Source organism: Lonchura striata, chromosome 4 (genome assembly GCF_050655825.1).
Source record: "Lonchura striata isolate lonStrDom1 chromosome 4, ASM5065582v1, whole genome shotgun sequence".
Classification (NCBI taxonomy): domain Eukaryota; kingdom Metazoa; phylum Chordata; class Aves; order Passeriformes; family Estrildidae; genus Lonchura; species Lonchura striata.
Genome location: NC_140706.1, coordinates 66,093,339 through 66,115,964, shown reverse-complemented (window position 1 = coordinate 66,115,964; position 22,626 = coordinate 66,093,339). Strand labels below are relative to the sequence as shown.

General features: G+C 38.3%; 1 long non-coding RNA gene across 6 annotated transcripts in view; it reads right to left on the bottom strand.

Annotated features, from left to right (window-relative positions):
- Positions 1-22,626, bottom strand: part of LOC146767697 (uncharacterized) — a 382,268-nt gene that overhangs the window by 40,983 nt on the left and 318,659 nt on the right. For 4 of the 6 annotated variants that reach the window (XR_014955217.1, XR_014955216.1, XR_014955214.1 and 1 more), the window contains one exon: positions 9,828-22,200. This is a non-coding gene — a long non-coding RNA (uncharacterized LOC146767697). The remainder of the gene's footprint in view (positions 1-9,827; positions 22,201-22,626) is intronic. The other 2 variants (XR_014955215.1, XR_014955219.1) reach the window with 2 other exon arrangements.

Here is a 22,626-nt window from a genome sequence, read left to right as displayed (position 1 = left end):
TCCTTCCATGCAACTGTTCCAAAATGCCAAAACCCAAACTTGGTGTGCAATTCGGTCATGCTCTGTGCGTGCCTGCCAGATGAACTCCTGAAGGTGAGCTGTGTGAAGTACCAAAACTGCACACTGAGACTTAGGCAGGAATTAGAGGCAGCTGCATTCAACTTAGGTGGCTGAGAGCATGTCTAGGAACAGAAATAGAGGTACTACTGGGACTTTCCTAGAAAGCTTTGGCACCTAAAAGCATTACACAGTTCTGAGGGCAGGTAAAATTGAATTTTTGCAGACAAAAGCACATGAAAGTGTTGAGCCTGCCGCCCTACGTAATTTGCTTTAAAGATGGCCCATCTATTAAGGCATATATAAAACATGTGAAACCTCATTTCATACCTGATGCCTTTCTCATTAGTGTTAAGTTACAAAATCCTGCTCATGTCAGCCCTGCAAATGCAGATTTTGGACAGAACAGATGACAGCGTCTAATTAATGTTAGATTTTACCTAACGGTTTATGGACACATTAGTAAGAAGAATTCATCCTTCTTTATATTTTAACTTGTTAAAGAGAGAACAATCATATAAAAATAAATATGCCTGTCATCCTTTAGAGACCACTTTTAAAGATGGCTCTGGTTAACTCAGTTCTTGTCATATTTTTATTTTTCACGATATTTACACAGCTTAGACATTTAGAATATTTTTTTCACTTTAATCTCTGAGAAATACTTTGCAATATTTTAAATGCACAAAAGCATTTGAATTCTCTTTAATTTCACTTAAGATTTTGTCAAAACCCATTCTTCTTAACTGCAATATATCTATATAGTCCATCATTTTATTCTTTTGAGAAATGACTTCAGTAAGGTCTCAGCAGCCATAAAATAGGTTATTTTATAATTTCAGGGTATCGGTGGGATTAATCACTCTTAACCAGATATTTCATAGCCATGGTGTGAGAATGTCTAAGGTTTATTTGGAGTATTGTGTTTTTTTTCAGGATAAAGCACAGTAAAACATGTCAGCCATAGAAAAGCATTACTCACTTCCTTCTTATCACTCTTAATTGAGATCAAATGGTTTTAGGTCAATCAATTTGGTCAGGAAAATTTATGAAAAATACAGGTCAATTTATACTTGGTAGAGGTAACTAAAGTTTTTTACGGACAGTCATTATAATAAAAGCCTTTCATTCCTCATCCCTCACTGCATCACTGTGAGAAATTCCACAGAGTAGATGAATGTCTGGATTGTAATATTGATTTCCCTGGGTTTTCTGGCATATGCTCATGGTAGCACATAGCTCAGTACCACTCACTTGTTAATCATCAAACAAACACAAAGCCTGTTTCTGTCTCTAAATTTGTGAGATGTGACCAGATGGCAATCTCACCCTGACAGGTGTGTCCTGAAAACTCATTTCAATATTTGTAAATAGTGGCACCATTCCTGCTTTAGGTGATTAATAACTGCTGATCCTGTCACTCTCTTTAACATAATTTCTGTCTTAACAAATTTTCAACTTCATAACTCAAAGGAAACTTTAACAAATACCTTTTCAACCTTAACTGACTTGTCTTCATTAATTATCCAGCAACTTATTTCCCACAGTCAATAGCATTTATTACGTTGTGAAAATTCTAGCTCTTATTCACACACCTACAGGAAGTTAGGTTTTGCTTATCAGTTTAGCAAACGTGAGTCACTGGGATGAAAGTTTTGCATAACTATCTGCCTCATGGTGAAATATCAGAGACAGTTCATTAGTTAAAAAAATTAAGGACGAGAAGATAGGGAAGGGAAAGGGGAAAGGGGTCATGCAGAACAGAATGACTTCGGGAGCACAAGGCAGGGAAAAGTGCAGAACCAGGCTTTGAGGACAGAGGTGCAGAAACAGAAGGGAAAAAACTGACACAAAAGGAAGGGTATCACAGATGATGAAAGAGGACAATTTGTGGGAAGGAGCAATAGAGCAGTGGGACAGAAGAGCAATAGACTTTGTGACAGAAGTGGAGACCAAAGTTAGGGAGAATAAATGGGCTGAAAAGAGAAGGAACAGACAGAACTGTGAGAGAACAGGCACTTCCAAGACCCAAGGCTGTAATCAGGACATCACTTTTCTAGGGGCAAACATGTGCTTCCATTCCCCTCTAGTGGCAGGTACACTTCAAAAAAAAAAAAAAAAACACCCATCAGTTAGCATTTTACTCCTATGGGGTTCAAGGTGACACAGTCACCTAAATTTTAAAAACTGCCTGTGACTTATGTAGGATGACCATACTGCTTACTTTACACCCTCATCTTTCTTTATTTTGTAACCTTTTAAAAGCCTTTGAAACCACAATGAAAAAAATCATTTTGGTAATAAATGGGCAAAATCAAACAAGAGAAGTCAGGAAATTAAGCCTTTCTTTCAATACCTACCCAAAGGGCATAGCTAGGGTAATGCACGTTTTAGTAATGCATACACATTTCCCAAAGAGTTACAAATCTGTGTGGTTGCACACTGGTTGGTTCCCACTGAATGAGCAGATAATTATTACTGCTATCCCAGAACATATATTGGGAAATTGCCACTTGGCATTCTGGCACTATCCCTTCTGTGCAATGAAATCTTTAATTTGCATGTTAATAAATGTCAAAGCATGCCTTCTGCTCTGATTTGATTTCCGCTTTTTTTTTGTGATCAAATTCGCATTTTTCCATATACGTATTTCTGCATGACACCAACCAAAGTATTCATCTGGAAGAGTCATTAAAAAATGACTCTTTAGTCATTTTTGCTCCATTTGGATTTCTTTAGAGGAATAGGTATTCCAGTATACCCAGGGATTTGCATTACGGTAGGAATCAAACAGTGATCACATCACATACAAGATTTTTATAACTCCTGCACATTCCAGAGAACCACACCTCTTCAATATGTCCTTTTGTTTTCTTCTCATTCCAGATCCTATTTTCAGAAATATAGTTGCTTGAAAATGAAAATTGCAGTAAGAGGGGAACTATGCTGATTGCTATTTCTATGCGTTACGTTGATACCTTTACTGGGATTGAATGGAGCACTTCAAAGTGAGTTAATTTTTACCTTGGAGCTTTGTGTGAAATTAAAGTGAAAGTAATTATTTGTAATCACTAAAAAGAAGTAACTGTTGGCGTTTTACAAATGACCAGATTTGAAAGTTAATCAAGAGCAGACATTAGTTGTAGGGTTGATCAAGTGAGCCAAAATACAAGCTCAGCCTAATAGCTTCTATAGGAACCTTTACTTTTTTCTTTCCTTATTGTTTAAAGAAACTCGTCAAGGAGACATATTCTAAGAGCTAACAAACCATATTAATTCCATTCACTGTAATTGTTCTTATCCTGAGTTTCATTACAGACTTCTAGAAACCTTCACAAATCTTGAGTAATTGTGTTTTGATCCCAGAAATCTTTTTGAAGCAGTACTTTATACTTCAGAACACCAAGTTTCTATTTTAAACCCTGATTTTCACTAAGCACACAAAATCACTGACAAAGGCTGCACCTGAGGTTGCAGCACAGTCAGAAGGTCTAGCTAAGCAGTCTGACTTGTTAAGTTCAGGTTGCTAAATCAACCAGAAGAGAGAGCTTCAAAGACAAACGTGATAAATGGTTTGGAAAGCCTGAAACCCCCAAACGTCAGGGTTTTAAGAAAAGTAAACAGAAAGGAAGTTCATTTTTGCTGAGACTACTATGGCTTACTTTTAGTTGTGAGTCAGGGAAAACGCTCTCTGCTCTTTAATTGCATGCTCATAAAGTTTTAATTAGCAAAGTTTCAAAACATGGCAATCGCACTGCTGAAAATCAGCCACAGTTTTGATTTATAGGTCTGCAAAGGATTACTTGGTAGCAATCAGGATGGATTGCATGCTTAAGCCCAGAAAGCTCTAATATGTTATAAACACAAGCAAATGATGCAGTAATTGCCCTTGATTGCACTACTTAGAAGATTTCTAGAGGCAAGCCAAAGAGAAGTTGATAGTACCTATGTGCCTATGGCAAACAGTATGTGACAAGACCAAATGCATGCAGGAAATCCTGTAGCACTGTTTCCTTTTTCCTAATACTTAGAAAGCCAGCTCTGGGACAGACCATCATCAGGTCTGAGGACTTGTGAAGCTATCACCACCCAAAAGGGTCCGTGGAAGGAGAGTGTGGGCTTCCACAGGGTCTGGCAAAATCAACAGAACCATTAATGCAGATACCACAGCCACAGAGGAGTGGTTTTCTTCCCTACCTAATCTGTCTGATGGGAGCAAGGTTTCCTTTTGTTACACCCATAAACTGTCATTAGCCAGCAAGAGAAAGGGGATGGGTGAAAACTGGGAGAGAGTGGTGAAATCTGTTAGGTTATGACGTTAGGTTCAAGGCAACTTCTGAACAAGCAGTAAAGAAAATAGTTCACATAGCCATTATTTATCAACCTGAAAAATCCACACTACTAATGACCAATGTACAACTCTTCCTTTCCCCTTTAAAGATACCCACTTACTAAAGCAGGAAGGATTTACATAGTGTGGCCATTTCAAAGTTACAAATACAAATTTCCATAAGCTTACAGTCTATGAAGATGATTCTTAATTCTCCTCTGTGTAATGACCTTTATAATGTATTTCCTAACTGCATTTCTAAGAGTAAAATTTTCCTGAAGCCTGGGGCTGGAGAGAACTCTGCTCAGGATCCTGAGGCAACTCCTCCTCCTCCTACCCTTGAATTTATGCCAGAGGCACCCAACTTTAAGAAATCACAGCAGTTCTGAAAGTACTGCAGGAGACCTAATATCCACACCTTAGATTTAGCAAATAATTGCACACAAATTCAAAATTCCTTGAACTGCTGGTATTTCAGTTGACTATGTTTTCAAATCTTTTACAAGCCATTACAGAGATTGGATTTGACACACAACTTTCAGCACTAATTTCAGTCCTGACAATACTGTTTAATTTCTTATCAGCATATTAAATCTCTGGGCATAAAACTTCAAGTTGATAACACAGTTCAGTCTGGTGGAATTCCTAAAGACACCGTAAGGAATTCTGATAGTTGCAAAAAAATTTTTACTTTGGAACCACATGCTACCACAGTCAAATAAAATGACTGCTCAATTTTACTGTCAGATTTGAGAATACTATTTCTTGAACTGATATTGGGATCCCTAATGTTTCTAAAGAATTATTTGAAATCAAGAAAGAGTTATACGCCACCAAATTCCCAGAGAAGAGCTCCCTGTAGAGCTACAAGGATTTCCCTGCTACAAGAATTTCAAAATCTCATTAGAAAGCATTTCCACAGCTCTTTGAGCTCTAATCCCAAATGTAAAGAGCTAGATAAAAGGAATGGGGATTTAATACTTTTTATGTCAACCATTCTCTTTTTTTATAGGTAGTTCATATTCACCCAAAAAAAAGATTAAGGTGGCCAGTGAGCTCCTCAATTTTAAAGTAGCAGCATTTCTCAGATGGCTCAGCTCTTGGCAAGGTTTGCAGAAATCTACAAATTTATATTTTTTTAGGACAAGTCACAAAGTCATAATTACATATTTCATTGTTTATTCTGTTCAAAGCCTTAAGAAAAGCCCATATGCATATCTTTAAATCAAATGCAAAAGTTTATATTAAAAAATGAAAAAGGAGACATTGCTTTTTAAAGGAGGAAATTTATTTTCCTTCAGTTAGTATCTGCAGCAATAAAATAACTAAGATCAAACATGCTTCACGTCCCAAGAATGCTGTTTAATACTTAATATAAAATATTTGAGAAATACACCACCTTTACTGTCTCCTGATTTTTTTTACCTTCTTTTGGTCACCAGCAATACCTTACCATTTAATGACCACAAACATAGCACTCCAGCTTCCATTTGATTCATGTGTACATATAAAGCAGGCCAGTTCCTGAGTAGCTTTATTTAAGGCCAACTGGCTACAGTCCCAGAAGGAAAATGAATGATTCAAATCATATCTGAAGTCTTATGATCTTGTTTATGATGACTATGATCTTGGACAAGTGGCCTGGTGGTGCTGAACAAAAATTACATAAGTGGGCACAGTTATTCACTTCAGCATTTATCTGGAAATGCCATAATCTTTTTTTAAAAATATAGTCACTTTTATCCTTAAACCTTGTTTGATATATATTACTGTACATGCACACAAAGGGAAAAAAAAAGGAGAGAAGTTTTATGTTCTATAAATGTTATATGTTCTTATAGCACTATATTCCACTGAGGTTAGAAAAATTATTGCAAATACTCCCTTGAAAAATTTGAAGAACCCTGTCTTCAAAATAAATGGATACACGTTTATATGCTCTTGAACTCAAAAATTTATGTAATATATATAAAGAGTGATTCCTATTTGATTTGAACACAACTAAGACCTACTCTCAGTCTGAGGGAGTTCAAAGGAGCCACCAGTTACCTCAAACACAGCCAAATAATGCTCTTTGGAGAGATTTGTAAATTTTGAGACCAGAAGTACACTTTTGATAATCTAGTCTAATTTCCTGCATCATAATTAACACATAGCTTCCTGTACAGACCCTCACCAAGTAATTTCTTAATCAAGCCTTTATTTTCTGATTTAGCTAGACCACACATTTTGTAAAAGAACTGTGTTTATTTCATTCAATATTGACTTACATTTGAAGTTATCACATGTAGGAAAGGAGCCAGCTGACTTCTGTGAGTACCAGATTTGAAACAAGATAGTCAGCAGGAAGTACACCTTAAAACTTTGCATTTTCCTGTATTGGTTCTCCTCTGAAGGAAGAATCAATTCCAAGAATTTCTTTGGCTCGGTTTCAGCTGCAGCATGGGCTCCTCTATGCACTGCCCTGCAATTCTCTTTTTGTACCCAACTTTCTGACTCTTTCTTGTACACACACACGCTCCTCCACTAAAAGTATTCCCTGTATGTACTCAGACCCCAGGGAAAACTTCAGAATCCAGGGTTCATGTGGCCTGCTGCTCTGAGCATTTCCAGGCTAGGGAGAAGCTGCCTAAGTAATAGCAAGATAAAGTGCTTCTGACATTTTGCTAACTGACCTCTCATGCTTATCAGTTCCAATGAGATCTCCAGCTCCTAACATCAAAGCAGTGAGATTCAGTCAAAAGTAGGAATAATACATAAAAATCTTAATTTTAGAATTCTTAATCTATATTATGTCTACCCCACTCCAGAGCTTATGCAATTACAAAAAGTGTTAATAAAAACATTGTGCTTTACTTTTAGCAGCTAAATAATACTGAATAATTATAAAATATACTTAAATACTTTAATATACTTAAATATTATGAAATATTTACTTAAATAAGAAAAAAAAAAAAAACAAACAAACCAACTCCCATAAAATAATGCATAAATATCTCCATCCATAAGTGAAACAATGGTCTTGAGGCAGATGTTCTAGTTTCCCAGAGTGAAACTTGGGGAACTACAGCCTTTTCTTGAAGACTGCAGTTCTGTCACTGAATTACAAGGGGAAAGATAACTTTGGTTAGAATATGGCCTTCACCAGAGAACACTGATAACAGTCAGAGGGAAGGCAATAGAGAGATTTGTTTCAGAGATCTTCATAGCCAGCAATGGGAACACCACTGCACCACTAGAAACCAGGAGAAACAAAATACACCCAGTGACAGGTACTGTGAGGGTGAATCTGAAGCTACAAAACTTTCTGACACAAATTTAGCTGAGTTTCAGACATTCTCTGGGTAGCTTTATATTTTTCTGACAAGTACCTTTTTCTCTTTGCCCACAGCTGCTGCACAAGTTCCAGCTGCATAGATGACCCTCCATCTCACTTACTTTTAGAAGATAATTCAGAGCTCAGTGAGGTGGGTCACAATGACCTGAAATTTTAGACCTTCTAGCACCACCCGAGTATTCCCAGCTCCTTCACCACCCATGGCCATTTTACCCAAACAAAACGGAGAATATCCTGAGTTGGAAGGCTATAAGGATCACTGACCCAAGTCCTGCCTCTGCACAGCACAAGCACAAAACCCAGTTTGGGCTGTCTGCTAATGGACTGACCTTTCATCAGACATTCAGATTCTTTCACTACCAGTTGTGACCCAACCCAACCAAAACTCACCTGCACTTGTTCAGAACACTTTAGCAAACTCTCTCCTTCCTGCCTTCAGCTCCTACCATCTGTAGTCAGGCTGGCTTTAAAGCAAATCAGATAATTTAAAAAGTACTTTCTCCTCTCTGTTCAACTTCTGTCTTCTCAGTAATTTAGAAGCCTTGCCTTGCTAGACTTATTAATTTCACACCATGGCTATCAACCTATATTAGCATCAACAACAGCCTCTTCTACAACTTTTAAAGGATTTTTGTTCAGTTGTATTGTGACATTAAATATGTCCTTCAAATGTGGGTATCTTCAAGTCACACTTTGATGTTTCTATAAACAGCGTTAAAGGCTCTTGTTCTCATTAGCAGCCCAAATAAAATTTCAGCTTCATGTTACTGTTGTTCAGTTCTTGACAATTTTTCTCACACTTTTACACTTAAAAGAATAGAGACGGTGAGCAGGAAAACATTTCAGAGGCTAGATGTTTGAAAGGTCAGATGGAGAGCAGATTACTAGAAAAATCAAAGGCAGAAGAAGTATTAGCATTGAGTATCAGTAAGGCCTCAATGTCAACTTTAATGATTTTTGATATTCAAACCCCTCACCCCAAACATTTTTTTTTTTCCTTTTTTTTTTTTTTTTTTTGTTTGTTTGTTTCTTTTCTTTGACACCTCACCTTTTTTGTATTTTTACCAAATGAGAACTGGAAAAAAACAGTCAGTTGTACAGGGTCTTCTCCCCAGATCCCCAACCCTGGGGGATCTTCTGGGAATGGGGACTCCCCTGGGCAGACAAGCACTTTTCCATCACCTGTAAGTCTTTGAGGCAGCAAACTCTGGCAGAAATTCATATCAAAAGATCTGGGGACCTGTACTGGGAGCAGTCAAACCCAGAAATAGTTTGGTGCTATATGAAGACCACTGCGATGGCACCTGCTTACCTTAGCTTAGTCTATTTTTAACTTAATTCAGCTGGATAGAAAACTTTCCTGCATGCAGATCTGTCTCCAGAAAAACTAACATAGCATTTACAAAAACAAGGTAATTTGAAATACTTCTCTGTCTGGTTATTTGCTGACTTAAAGTAATTGCCAAGGAGACATATTGAAAGCTGTCCAATAGCTTCTGGCATTTAGGAGGGAGGCCACACTTACTTTATATGGGTCAGCTCTGCCCTCAGATATGTGATTTTAATTTCAGTAAAATTCCTATGCTATACACCATCATGCAAGAACAAAATTAATTAAGCCCTTTGTGCCCAATTATCAGTTCTCTTAAGCTGTACTGAATTACATCTCTTCTTTCCAAAAATATCTGTACACTGACAGATACTTCTCTGGGAAAAACAAACTAACTAACTAACATAAAAACCCACTAAAAAAATCCCAACAACAAAATAACGAATAAAATCTAAAAAAAAAAAAAAGACAGAAAACCCCTCCTCCCTTCAAACCCAATATACTTCAGGGTGAATGAGAACTAGACCCTCACTCTGTGCACAGTTGAACTCATTGTAATGAGAATAGCAGTGATTGCCACTCTTGAGTCTTATTTTGAATAATTTTATTGGTGGTCTGGTTGCTGCCTGTAAAGATGAGGCCACATCTGGTCAAGTGCACAGTCAGTAGGTTCAAGGCTTTAGTTCCCAAATGTATATTGCAATATTCAGACACTTTACTGACCAGTTTCTCTTTTTATAGACCCTGGACGTAGAGAATTAAACAGCATTTACCTCCCAGAAGCTGTTGCCTTCTTAGACCATCTGGGTAATGAGATGTATCATTTACACCACATAAAACTGTGACATCTGGAAAGGAAAAGGCCAGGCTGATAAGATCACACGTACAAACAGAATGAATGAGCTTTTGATCAGCCTTTCACAGTTTGTGGGGTGGCTTGTTTTTGGTTTTTTTGTTTGTTTGTTTTGCCTTCAAATAATGGAGTTGAAGTAAATGAGTGTTAAAAGAATGATAGTTGAAAAATAGACAAAGAAATCACTTCCAACAAATAAAAGCATCTTCAGTTCACACTGCTAACAACTAAAAATGTGAGTGTGGTGAACAACCACAGTCAGGGTTTCTTCAAAAAATAAGCATGAACAACCTAAGAATATGCAAGCCTAAACTTCATAGGCCCAGAGGAAAGATCTGTACTTCAGTGTTATCAGAGGAAGAATGTTGTCATGCCATTACCACTGTAGAGGCTCCCATTTTCTAACACTCACATATTTATTACAGAATCCAAAGATTACCTTTAAAGTAATGCCATTTTACTAAGTGGTTTACATCACTAAGAATTAAAAAAAAAAAAAAAAACAAAAACAAAAAAAAAACCAAAAAAACCCCACACAGTAATTCCAGTTCTGTTCCCCACAGGAAATGAACATGATTAACATGCACACTCAGTTTCTTACGTTTATTAGCCCAAGAGTAGGCATATTCTGCATATTTCCCCTCTTTATTTTATTGGAAGTGACTCATAAAAGACACAAAAATACCATCTCATTGTGCCCATGTAAAGCATCCCCTCTCTGCAGTCAGACCAACTGCACAGGGACATGGAAAACGAGTTCATACAAGTTAATTCCATGCTAAAATTCTGGTCCTCCTTACCTCATGACAAGCACCATACCAGAAATCTTACAGGAAATGCCACCACCTCTATAATTTTGTTTCTACTTCTGTCCAGTATCTGATTTACATCAATACAATGCAATGAATATCAGAATTCTTAATTAATTTGGTTTATTTCAAATCTATTTTATTTTGTTATTGAAACACCTCCCTGAGGACTTCTGCCTAATATATTTAAGGGCATGAATAACCCAGGTAAATACTCAGGGACATCAGAGAGACACGTGAATTAAGTTAAATAGAGCCTAAAACAAGATAGGAACTTAAATGGATCACAGAAATATCCAGAAAATCCATACCTAATCCCTGAAGTGCCCATATTCCTACCAATAAACCCATCCTTTTCCCTGCATGTTTAGGTTCTGTATCTGCTCTCATAGACACAGAGGTTTAATGCCAACTCCTGTTCCCACACTGATGGTTAGATTTGCTGCACAGCAATTTCTTAAACACCCAGTCCAAGAGATCAAGTTTTATTAACAACAAGAATTAATTTCACTGACAGATCAAATACAACCATGGCTTTCTTGCAGCTCTTAAAATTGTTTAAAAGCAGAACTATTTCTTCCAGTTGGGGAAAAGCAAGACCAAGCTGTACCTAGGTTTTCAAATATTTTCTTTATATAAAAGCACAAATAATTTTTTCCTCAGAGAGTCTAGAATAACTGTTTTGAAGACTGAACCAATCATAAAATCACTGTGAAAATTATTCCTGAAGAAAGAGCACTGATAGCTGGGACATGAGCCCCACACACCAGGGTCATTTGTAACTAGAACCATATCATGGCATCCAGGAGCATCCTTGGCTTCAGATGCACATCCTGGCAATGCCCTAACTTCTAAACAGGGAGGCTGATATGAACCATTTCCTCTTTCCACTCTTCCCACACCCTGGTTTTCACATCAAGGAAACTCAGATTGGGTTTAGGAGGTTTCCTAAATGAATAATTTTTGCTCTGACAGAAAAATTTCAGTATCAGAAGATTCCGTAAATATGCAACAGTTCTTTAACTCATTCAGAAAAATGCTGGTCAGCTGCAAAGATCTTTACAAGGGCTACTGAACGACAATATGTGCATCAGGCTGTAGGTAACTATTGCACAAAGAAGTTATTGTCCTTTTAAACTATCAATACTGAATCTGCACAGGCACAGAGGATATTTGCACCAAAAGAACAAAATCTAGGGAAGATGTAGCAGATACATTTCTGTTTTTCTCTGTTTATGTTCCACATCCACCTACTGATTTCAACATGCTGCTGATTTATATTTAACTTTTTTAGCAGGATTTTTTGCCCCTGACTGACCAAAATCTTTGGCAGCATTGCTGCTTGGAAAACAGAAACTGCACTGCCAAAATAATTGCCTAGGATAAGGACAGATCCAGTCTCTGGAAAAGGCATCATGCTTTTAAATCGCCAGTTTTCACCTGTCCAATGCACTGCGCACTTTGGCTTAATACAGCCTAAGCTGACTCCAGTGAAAACAGAAAAACTCAAGGCCAAATGTCTGACTGGGAAGGCAACTAAGAGTGTCCTGGCCCATTTGGGAATGGAGGCCTGGAGAATAAAGTGTGCACTGAGTGTACTCAAAATAACTGTGTGCAAGTAGGGGAGAAAAAGGGGTTTACTCAGTAAGTGCTAAGCTCAATATTTTAATAATTCCTTTGACTTTTGTTGGCTACTCTAAGGTATTTTGGGTTTGCTTTTTTGACGTTCTGCGCAATTTCTGTTTGACAGGTGCTTCAGATTCCTAAAAATAAGTTCTTTCTGTGCCTTAAATTATCTTTTTTTTTTTTTCTTCACTGTTTAAGTGTTGGAATTCTGCAGAAAGAGAACTTGGCTTATACTTTAGAATAGCCTCCTTTCAAAAAATCTTTTCTTCACAGAATGTAAGGAAAAAGGATCCATGAAGTTATCCACAATTATCCACTGTCACCTCCTGTAAAAATGCTCCTGTGTTCACATCAATAATTTTCTTTATTCATAAATTCTATGAGAAGCAGCAAAAAGGGACTGTTAATATCCTCAAAAGTATTAGAATCTGGGGTCTTGGTTCTATAAATCTTTTCTTTAGCCCTTCCATTAAAAAAAGGCTGTGCTCAGGTGAGATCTTCCTCCTCCTCACCTCCCATTGGTTCAGCTGCAGTTCTCATTTCCAATCATACTAAATGTTCACAACTATTTTAGAAGATCCTTTTGGGACCTTATCACACATGAACTGTCTCCACCATCTCAGAGAGCTGAAATTTTCAAGTCACCTCCCTGTTTCATTGTTAGTCTGAGCAGGATAGAAGCCCTACCTGGAAATTAACCTCACCTTTAATTATTAGCTTGCTTTAACTATTACACTATTAAACAGAAAAAGTTACCAGAACACCAAGATTCCTGGGAAATATGCCCCTTCTCAGCACAGGCAATACTCTAAAATGAAGCCTTGTTGGAACTCAAAATGTCTCTCAGACATTTTTGGAGGTTCCAGGCCCTGGTCAGAAGCATTTTAGACCCTGGCAGGCAGCTGGAAACAGCTGTGATTTTGGATTTGAGCCACAGAATGATTTACCAACCTTGCAGGAAGAACAAGGAGTCACAAAAGTTTAGATATTATAGTAGAATTAGTCACAAAGTAGAGGGAAGAATTCTTTAGTGCTGTACGGGAGGGTTTTAACACCTGTACAGGGCGGTTTTAGTTTTGTACATGGGGGTCAGAAGTTTTAAGATGGAGGGATCTGGGCCTGTCCTGTCCTCCCTCTTTCTTCTTCCTTAGCTCCATGTTCTTGGTGATGTTGGCACTCACAGATTGGTTTAGAGTAGAAAGGCACCATTTAATATAGGTAGTAAGTATTGGGGAAAAACTGTAAACACGTAACACGTAATATATCATATAAAAGATAGCAGCAGCCCTGGGCGGGGAGAGAGAAGACGAGAGACAGAGAAGGATGTCAGGGTGTGTGTGTGGCTCTGCCTGAGCTGTGAGCAAACTGCAGCAGCTCAGGAAGAAAATCTTTTAGATAGCTTACAATAAACAACCATGAGACCGAACAACAGAGACTGCTGAGCCTTTCTTTGGAAGCACAGGTTGGAGGAGAAGCTTTTCCACCACACAGAACCCCTGAGCCAGGCAGGGGCTCCGACAAAGCCTCACATGCAAATTTCCAAGAAAGCTGAAATCCACAACTCCGACTTGCTCTCACTTAGCAACTTTTCAGCTCGAGCCCAGACAATGCAGATATTGTTCTACCTTCAGCTGACAGCAGGAATATCTGGGATGTTCCACAACACATGGAGCCATCTGATGAGAGATTAGCCAGCCAGCTGAAGGCAGGCAGCCTCCTCCAAGAGCAGCCTCTGCGAGCCTCATCCTGCAAGGTGCAGAGAGCCTCGACTCCCGCTGGCTGCAATGGGAATTGAAAGCAGACGAAAAGATGCAGGAGATGATCAATATCTCCGAGACATTGGCCCTTAAGGGGCTCAGATTTCAAATGCCTGGCTCTCGCTGCAGATGTGCAACAGGAATAAAACTTCCTACAGCTCTGAGGGGCTGTTACGTTGGAACAGAACATGGCCAAATCTTAATGGTTATAGGGACATTAGGTTCCCCTAAAACACAGGAGCCAGGGAGACAGATGAGCAAGTTTCAAAACCAGGTTGAAAGCAAAGTCCATAAATGCACTAGCCAAGAGTGATAGTGAATTTGCCTGTGGTTCAAATTACAAAATCATGTCTCCTCAAAGGAGCCACGGAGAAAAAAACAACTGTACAACCCACCAAACAGAAGGTACACAACAAACAGAGCTCTCATACAGTTTTAAACACAAGGCCAGCACTTCTCTAGATGCACATCCATGACGTCAGCAGCAGAGGCAGTGACAGTTAAGATAATTGCCTTTAGCTGACAGGGACTCCATCTATTGTGGTGCCCAGGGGTGCTTCTGTCTCTCAGCCTGTGACAGCAGAGAGCAGATGTGCTCACACAGCCCTCTCCTCCCCTCGGTGCAAGCCATGTCAGAAACAGGACTCCCTGCTTCAGAAGGATGCCCTAGTCCAGAGCTCATTTCATTTTTGTTCCCTTTTTGGCCCTTCTTCAGATTCTTGCACAACTCCTGGTTCTGTTTGGCATGACTTCAAGGACAGATTAACACTTTCCCCCTCTCTCAGCCCATTTACCACCATTTTGCTTCTATATTTCAGCTTCTCAAAGCATGGTCCTTCAGAACAGGGTTTGAAGACTTGAAAACACAGATGAACCCCAAATCTACTTCTTGTTTTTTATTTTTCCCCATCCAAGAGCTCTATACAACAGGCTGTTATATAAAAGATTTGCACTACAATTATTTTTTATTAGAATTATTATGACTATGATGCACTTAGGTAAGTGCTGCACTTCTACCTTCTTCTGTCAGCATTTTGTCTAGCAGGGTTTTGTTTTGTTTGGTTTTTTTTTTATATTTTATCATTTGTACTGTTAAGTCTGTACCTAGTCACATTGGTTGGTCATTTCTAAAACATTATGAATATTTTGTTTATTTGCTTGTTTTGAAAAGTTATGTCAAACAACTCTTAAATATCACAGAAGACTCACTCTTAAAAAGCTGCAATAAATAAGCAATTGCTCATACACATTATTTGATGGCAGGACAAAGATCCACTTTACAAATTCATGACCCAACATATACATATAAGTGAAAATAGGTAGCAAAGCAAGGTATATGAAAAAAGAAAAACGACATATGAAACCAAATAAAAAAAAGATCCTTTCAACAAAAGACCACTAAATATGTATGGCTATTCCAGATGTTTCCTGAGATGAAACAAAACATCCAGCGATTGTTAACAGATTGATGATAGAGGATTAAAATGGATGGAAAAAAAGAATTCCACGGCACTGAATACATGTGACACCTGAAGGCTTCAAGGTTAGGCTGGGAGCCCAAGAGAACAGAGATTCCAGGGCATGGATCATCCATCAGGTACAAGCACAGGGCTAAAGGAAGCCCACAGCAGGGAAAACATTAAGGAACATTCGTGGAGAGGAGGGGAATGAGCATGGCCAAACACGTGGAAGAATCACTGCACTTTCTTCATGGATTTACTTTTACCTCCAAGAAGATACAGAGGAAGGTCCCAGGGCATTTAAATGCCTTGTGGCTTAGGATCCAAGGTTTTGGAACTGATTACAAGGCCCACAAAGACTGCATTTTTCACCTCTGCAGTAATAAGAACATAAAGTTACAAGCAGCTGAATTGATTCTGTAACAGATAAAAATCAGCATATGGCATTTTGATGTCTTTGTTTTAATCCTGCAGTTCCCACTTGTAACATTAAAATACATAAAGTCCTCTAATAGTTGTCCATCTTTGTTCATTATTCTTGGAAGTGTATAGCCGAACAAGAAAAATGCACATTTTTTACAAGTTCTCATCCCATGTTTCAGCATAAAATAACAGGCTTGTTTGTGTCTCTTAACAAAATGGGGCTTAACTGTGCTGCAGCTCCTAACTTGTACCCCACTGCCCTCCTGCCCTCCACATCAGTACTGAAATCTCTATTGTTTAACTTCACTTGTTGCTGTGAGTTTCCAATGTGGGTGTTGAACAAATTTCGAATCTCTGGATTATTTTTTTTCACTTTCCTCCACTCACCAGTATTTATTTTAAATCCTGGCACTTTGATACTGAGGGAATAATACCAGACCCCAGTAAAATCAAACAGAGGTGTTAGATTCAGGGACACCACTGTTTCCCATATTTTGGCTGTTTTTACCATGAGGGTAAATTGCAGCTGAGTGAAGACAGACTCAAATTCCCATTCCAGAACAAACAGGTCTTTCTGTTCCCAAATACATTTTTAGCTTATCATGAAAAATTATAAGATGATATGAGACTCTTATCCAAGGTAATAAAGATGATGTCCAACTATGTAGGGCCAACTTGTAAGCCTAAAAGAGTAGGGAAGAAGGTGACAGTTTTTTCTCTGTGTGCTATATTCTACATTTATACATCTTAATGTTATTTTATCTTAATTGTACACAAAAAAAAAAATTGACCCTGAAGTGGTGATTACCAAACAGGAACTGAAATCTTGGAGCCATCATACACATTGTCATGAAAATGAGCTCAGGAACTTAAAAAGCCCACCAAAACAAAACAAAATTCCAAGGAACAGCCTCACTAAGCCAGCATGGTACTGGAGATCCAGAGAAAAGAAATGAGCTTTCACCTCGAAATTTATTTCAGAAGCATGCTTGCAAAAACCTGAAAATCCTTCTAGACTGACCAGTGCTGCTGATTCTCTTTTCCTTACACAGAATCTTGATTGGTACCCACAGGGGACTATCAGTCACCTTTTATATAATTGTCACTATTGAGACTTTTATGTTTTCCTATAAAAGCTACTTCTGGCCCCAAAGAGAGGGTCCTGGCTAAGTGATCTGACTGGTTAAACTGCTCTTAGCTGCTCCTCTCCTCCTGGAAAGAAAATGAATCCACAGCTTCCACAGGGATGTGAAGACTGATTAAATTTATCTGCATTTTCTCCTGCCAAAGCAAAAGCACTCCATGGCAATGGGGGGCATAAATTTGACCAGTTTCAGCAAGAAATGGAAATACTTGACAGTTCTTTCAAAGCTTTCCAGAATAAAAGAGAAAAATTTTGTATAGTCCTTCACAGTGAGAAGAGGCAATATTTTCTACTTATGCTTCACTCACTGGAGAGGTTTCAAAACCACCATCCCTATTGCTGTTTCCAGCTACCATTGAAATCCCAGAACTCTGCAGAGTTCTTGCAGAAGAAGTCTTACCTCGTTCTCACAATTGAAACATTCTAGTTTTACTCATTACAAAATTAAAGAGCATGTCCCTGGGCAGGGAGCACAGGACTAAGAATCACACATAATTATTATCTCTTTTACACACCGTGGTATCTGAGCACTTAGACAAGATGAGAATCAATTTCTCATTTTCTAAGATTAAGTTTCATGAGCTGTGGTCATTTATTACCACTTCTAAGACACAGGGAGTGTCACAAACACACTTAAAACTATCAGAAAACTAATTTATTAGCAAGAAAAAATATATTAGGTGAGAGCTACTCAAGAACACAGTAAAAAGAAAAATTATTCTCAGCACCAAAAAAAGGGAAAGAGAGAACCTTGAGGAATGAGAAAAACCTAGGTGGATGTGTGGAATTCTTTCTCTACTTTACTTTTTTATATATTTCCTCCTCCACTCCAGGTAGTGGAATAAGGCTTCTTGAAATCTCTGGCAAAAATGCCTTTGCTGATGCAGAAGGAGAATTGAAACCTACTCACAAAAAACATCAAACACTGACAGATTCATTGTACCAAAAAAAAAAAAATAAATTAGTTAGAATCCCAAAGAGGTTTGCAACAACCACACTCAAAACCTTGGTGCTGCTTTGTTCTGTGCTAAGTGGTGTCATCTTTGTCTTTCCTACTCTGCAGGAATCATTATCAGTGCACCTTACCCAGGGCTCTGCTGCCTCTCCAAACTCCCACAGCAGATTTAGGATTTACTGAAGGTAATTCAGTAGAGCTGTATTTCCTTAGAGGAAAAAGAACAAAAGAAAGCCCAGTAAATCCAAAGCAGAAAAAAATAGAACAGAGTCAGGCTAGGAAGGATTTTCTAAGGATATTTTATTTTTAGGTTCATTGCTGAAAAGATTTTAAGTTCAGAGGTACAATCATGATAATTTAGTCTGACTAAATGTTATGGTCTCTTATCCAGCACCTCCAGTTTGATTTGTAACCCACTGAGTAACTTTGTCACTTCCCCTCTCAACAGCCTCTGCAGGGGTGAGAATACCATCTATCTCCTGTGATCTGAGATCTCTTGATCTCCAAAAGCTGGATGCCAGCCTTGGGGATACTTGGCTATTTGCCAAATTGTATTAAAAAAAAAAAAAGACCCCATGCTGACATTTCACATGAGAAATAGCTGAGCAAGCCAAGTGTCATTTTGGGGTAAATCTAGTAAAAGTTTCCTTTTTCTTTTTAAAAATCAGAATTCTCTCTTTCTTATTGTCAGGCCTAAGTCAAAGGTAGAATATTTTAGCCCATGAAGAAACTTCAGGGGTAAAAAACCTACCATTACATTAAAGGGACAACATAATTTTTCAAGACACTTGATGAGACAGAAAATATTTACAAAATATTAACACCAACAAATTAATATTGATATTATCCTTACAGATATGTTGAAAATACTATTCAGTTAAAGAGTGTCTGCCTGAGATCCTCACCCTATCTTGTCCTTGCTTCTTTTTTCCACCCTCTGCTACAATTAAAGCTCCATAAATAGCTCTAAAAACCTTCCAAAGCAGCACCTTCTTCTTGCCCACCTAATATCATTCCTTGCCAACCTCAGCAGCTCCTCTATATTTCTAAGCATAACTCTTTTTTTTTTAAGCCCAGAATGTCACAATTTTTATGTTCACAAAGGGGTGTGAATTAATGAGTTTTTGTGGGTGCCTCGGGGGTACCCTAAAACCACTTTTCATAAAATATTGTCCATGTAAATCAAAATCCCTGATTCTCTCCAAAGTTCAGACAGCTACTTTGCTCAAAGCTGAACTGTTATTTTGGAAAATTAGCTTTATTTACAAAACAACTGCTTTATAAAACACTAAAAGTTCTCTTTATGGTGACAAGAATTACTGTAGAGTGATGCAGTTTAGAATTAGCTCAAGACAGTTTAAAGTTGACTTGAAAATACAATCTTCTAAGGCAGGAAAAAAATAGAAAAAAATACATTCTTCTAATTTCACATTAAACTTGTAAGTGTCAGGAGTATCTTTATAAATACATTATTGTATGGAAGAAATCTATCATTAGGTATTTGGTAGCTTTTTTTGGTACTAAATTAGGTTGACCTCTGGAAACATGTTTTGCTCCTTGTGCCTCAGACCCTACCCCATGTCCCTCTTGCAAAATATTTACAATAGGATCCTATTCACTTATTTCTTCATGAGGACACCGTGTATTTATTTTTGCCAGCAGAAATCCCAAAGTATGTCTTTATTTCCTAAGAATAATCTTTTCAACAGCAGCAAAGAGGAAGGAATACTAGATCAGCAGCAGAAAATATCAATGAAAACATTCCAGGAACCCCTGTACTCTCAATTATGCACTTCCACTTTGAAGCAGCTGTTGTTTAAAAAAAAAAAAATATCTGTTTGATGTCTACTTTTTGTTAATAATTTAACAGAGGTGTCAGTGCCATGATGGCATCAGTGCCATCACTGCAATGATACCCCCAGCTGCACAGTCTGGGGGAAGCTGTGAGCTGCTGGTGTCAGGATGGCTCTCCAGCTGAGAACACTTCTCTTCAGAGCAGGATTTCTTTCCTCCTTGCAGCATTATCATTTCCCTCCTCATGCAGGGGCAAACAGTCCCCAACTGTTCAGACAGCTATTATGAAAATACCAGATTATGAAAATTGACTTATTCTTCGTTCTGCAAATCCTCTCCAAAAGAAGGCAAAACACATTCACATTAAAAAATATAAATTTTAGAATCGGTGAATGCTAAATCAGTTATTTTAACTCAGCCATAAGACCTGTTTGCAAGCTCTCTTTCCCTGCTCAATAGCCTAAAGAGTCTCCAAGTGTTTTCAATTTGTTTTATTTCAGATGATTTTCAAGCTGCTCATTTAGACGATTCTCAATCTCTCTAGCTGATTAATTGGCACCTCTCACCACACTGCATGAAAATCTCACCATTTGCACTGGAGGCCCTTCTCTGACTGAAATCAGGCCCACCAGCACTGCTGCCTGCTTATTGTAATCCTTCTCAAGCCTCAGAGCCCATCATAAATCTGCAGTCATTTGCAACCCATCCAACTCTGTTCCTATGCTCACAATTCCCAACACCCTCTGTGAAGGAGTGAGCCACCGTCCCCAAATTATCAGCTTCCCAGAGCTCAAGCACAGCTGATGAAAACAACAGGCTGAGCACCAAAGGGCATCATTTCACAGCTCTGAAATATGATTAAAAACTTACAAATGATACATAACCCCTGCTGCAAACCAGACTGAGTGGCATCCCCACTTTCCAAAGGACCCAGGCTTTAATCTGGCGTGCTGGAAATCCTGACACGCCAAGTGTAACACTCTCAAATGGTGCCAGAGCTCCAACTCTGCACACTTAAAATAGGTTACACACAGATATGTATGGAGAGAGAGCCAGAGAGAGAGATGGCTCATAAAACAGGCTCAAAATACTTTGTTTTGCTGCCTCAGACTATTCCTTTAATACAAAGTATTTCTGCTCCAAGCGAGGCATGAAGAAGGCCTCACCTAGAGTAATCCTTTTAATGTGTATATTTATTATTTTCGAAGTATAACCTCACGAAGATTGGCTGTGCCAATCCCTCCAAAAATGCCTCCTTCCTCACATATGCTAGTCCTTTCCAGGCCCTTTTCAAGCAGAGTGATTCCTGCTCCCAACTACTTTTATTTATTTTAAAATAAATAAATAAAAGAAATTTTTTTGAAGTTTCAAGCTCCAAGCTTCCCTTCTCCCAGTCCATTTCTTTACCCCACTGCACTGGAAAAACCTCCTTGCCACACAATGGTGGCTAAAAACAGTTTGAATTAAGATTTTCTTTTTCCCCCATTCCTCTGTATTTGTTCATGGGGTTTAAATGACTCTAAGAAGACAAATGACATATTAGAATATATTCAGCTTTTGGCAGGTTACCTAACAAGATTTTTCAGCAGAGTTTATGTCCTGTCAGACTTTATGAATGATAACTATTGAGTGTTTATGTAATACTATTTATTCATTAAGACCTTTGCTTCATCTTTCAAATTTCCTTCTCTTTTTACCTAAAAAGTACTCCTATGAGTTAAAGGAAGTCACAGGGACAGATGTCTCTCAGCTCCTCTGAAAACACCCAAGTCACTGCACTGAGCAGTGATGATCTCCTTGGAAACATGGATACAACTGAATTTTGGCTCTAAACATTGAATCTAAACATGGCTCTAAACATTGATTAATTAGAGGCTTCATGAACATTTCTAATAAAGGTTGCAAAGAGTCACATCTCTTTTTCACTTGGGCCTAATGCAACTCTTTTTACCCCTCTTGATTTAATTTAAAATTAATTACCATTAACTATACCTCTCAAATAAATAAACAAATAACAAATGTTAGTCTAAGATTAATCCATCAAATTATCTGACAGAAAACATTTTGTTTTCTCCTGCACCTCACACTCTTCACATGAGCCTTCCTGGCTAACTACCCCAGTGCAATCCCACCATACTATTTCACTAAATAACCTAATTTTCAGTTCTTCTATAACCAGGGCTGAACATAGTTTAAACAATAAAACATATTTCATCTTTACCTGATGTTTTAGCCACTTTCAGCAGGGATGGAAATCCTGACCTCCAGATCAACTGTGGAACAGGAGAGAAAGAGAACAGCATCACCAGCCAACGTGTTCCCCACCTGAAAGAGATAACCACCACAAAATCACCATGAGAAACCCCTGTGCTCAAGCAGCTCCTGCTGGGGCTCTGATGGGTAATTCCTGTACAGGTGATCACACAGCCCTCAGGATCCACTTTAAACATTCCACAGAACACCTGATGGATAATTATTGTACAGGTGTATCCCACAGCCCTCAGGATCCACTTTAAACACTCCACAGAACTCCTGGCAACGACAGCTTTTTATTTCCCTCTCCATTTACAAGCATAACCCTGCCATATGCTCTACACACATAAAACACAGACATGCCAATGGACTCAGAATTAGTGACCAGGTCAGAGTTTAACAGCAGCTCTGCAGCGTGCTCAGAGATTTCAAAAGGAACCCTCAAATCCAAGTGTTCTGTACAAGTCTTGGAAAGAATCTACCCAAAATATTAATAAG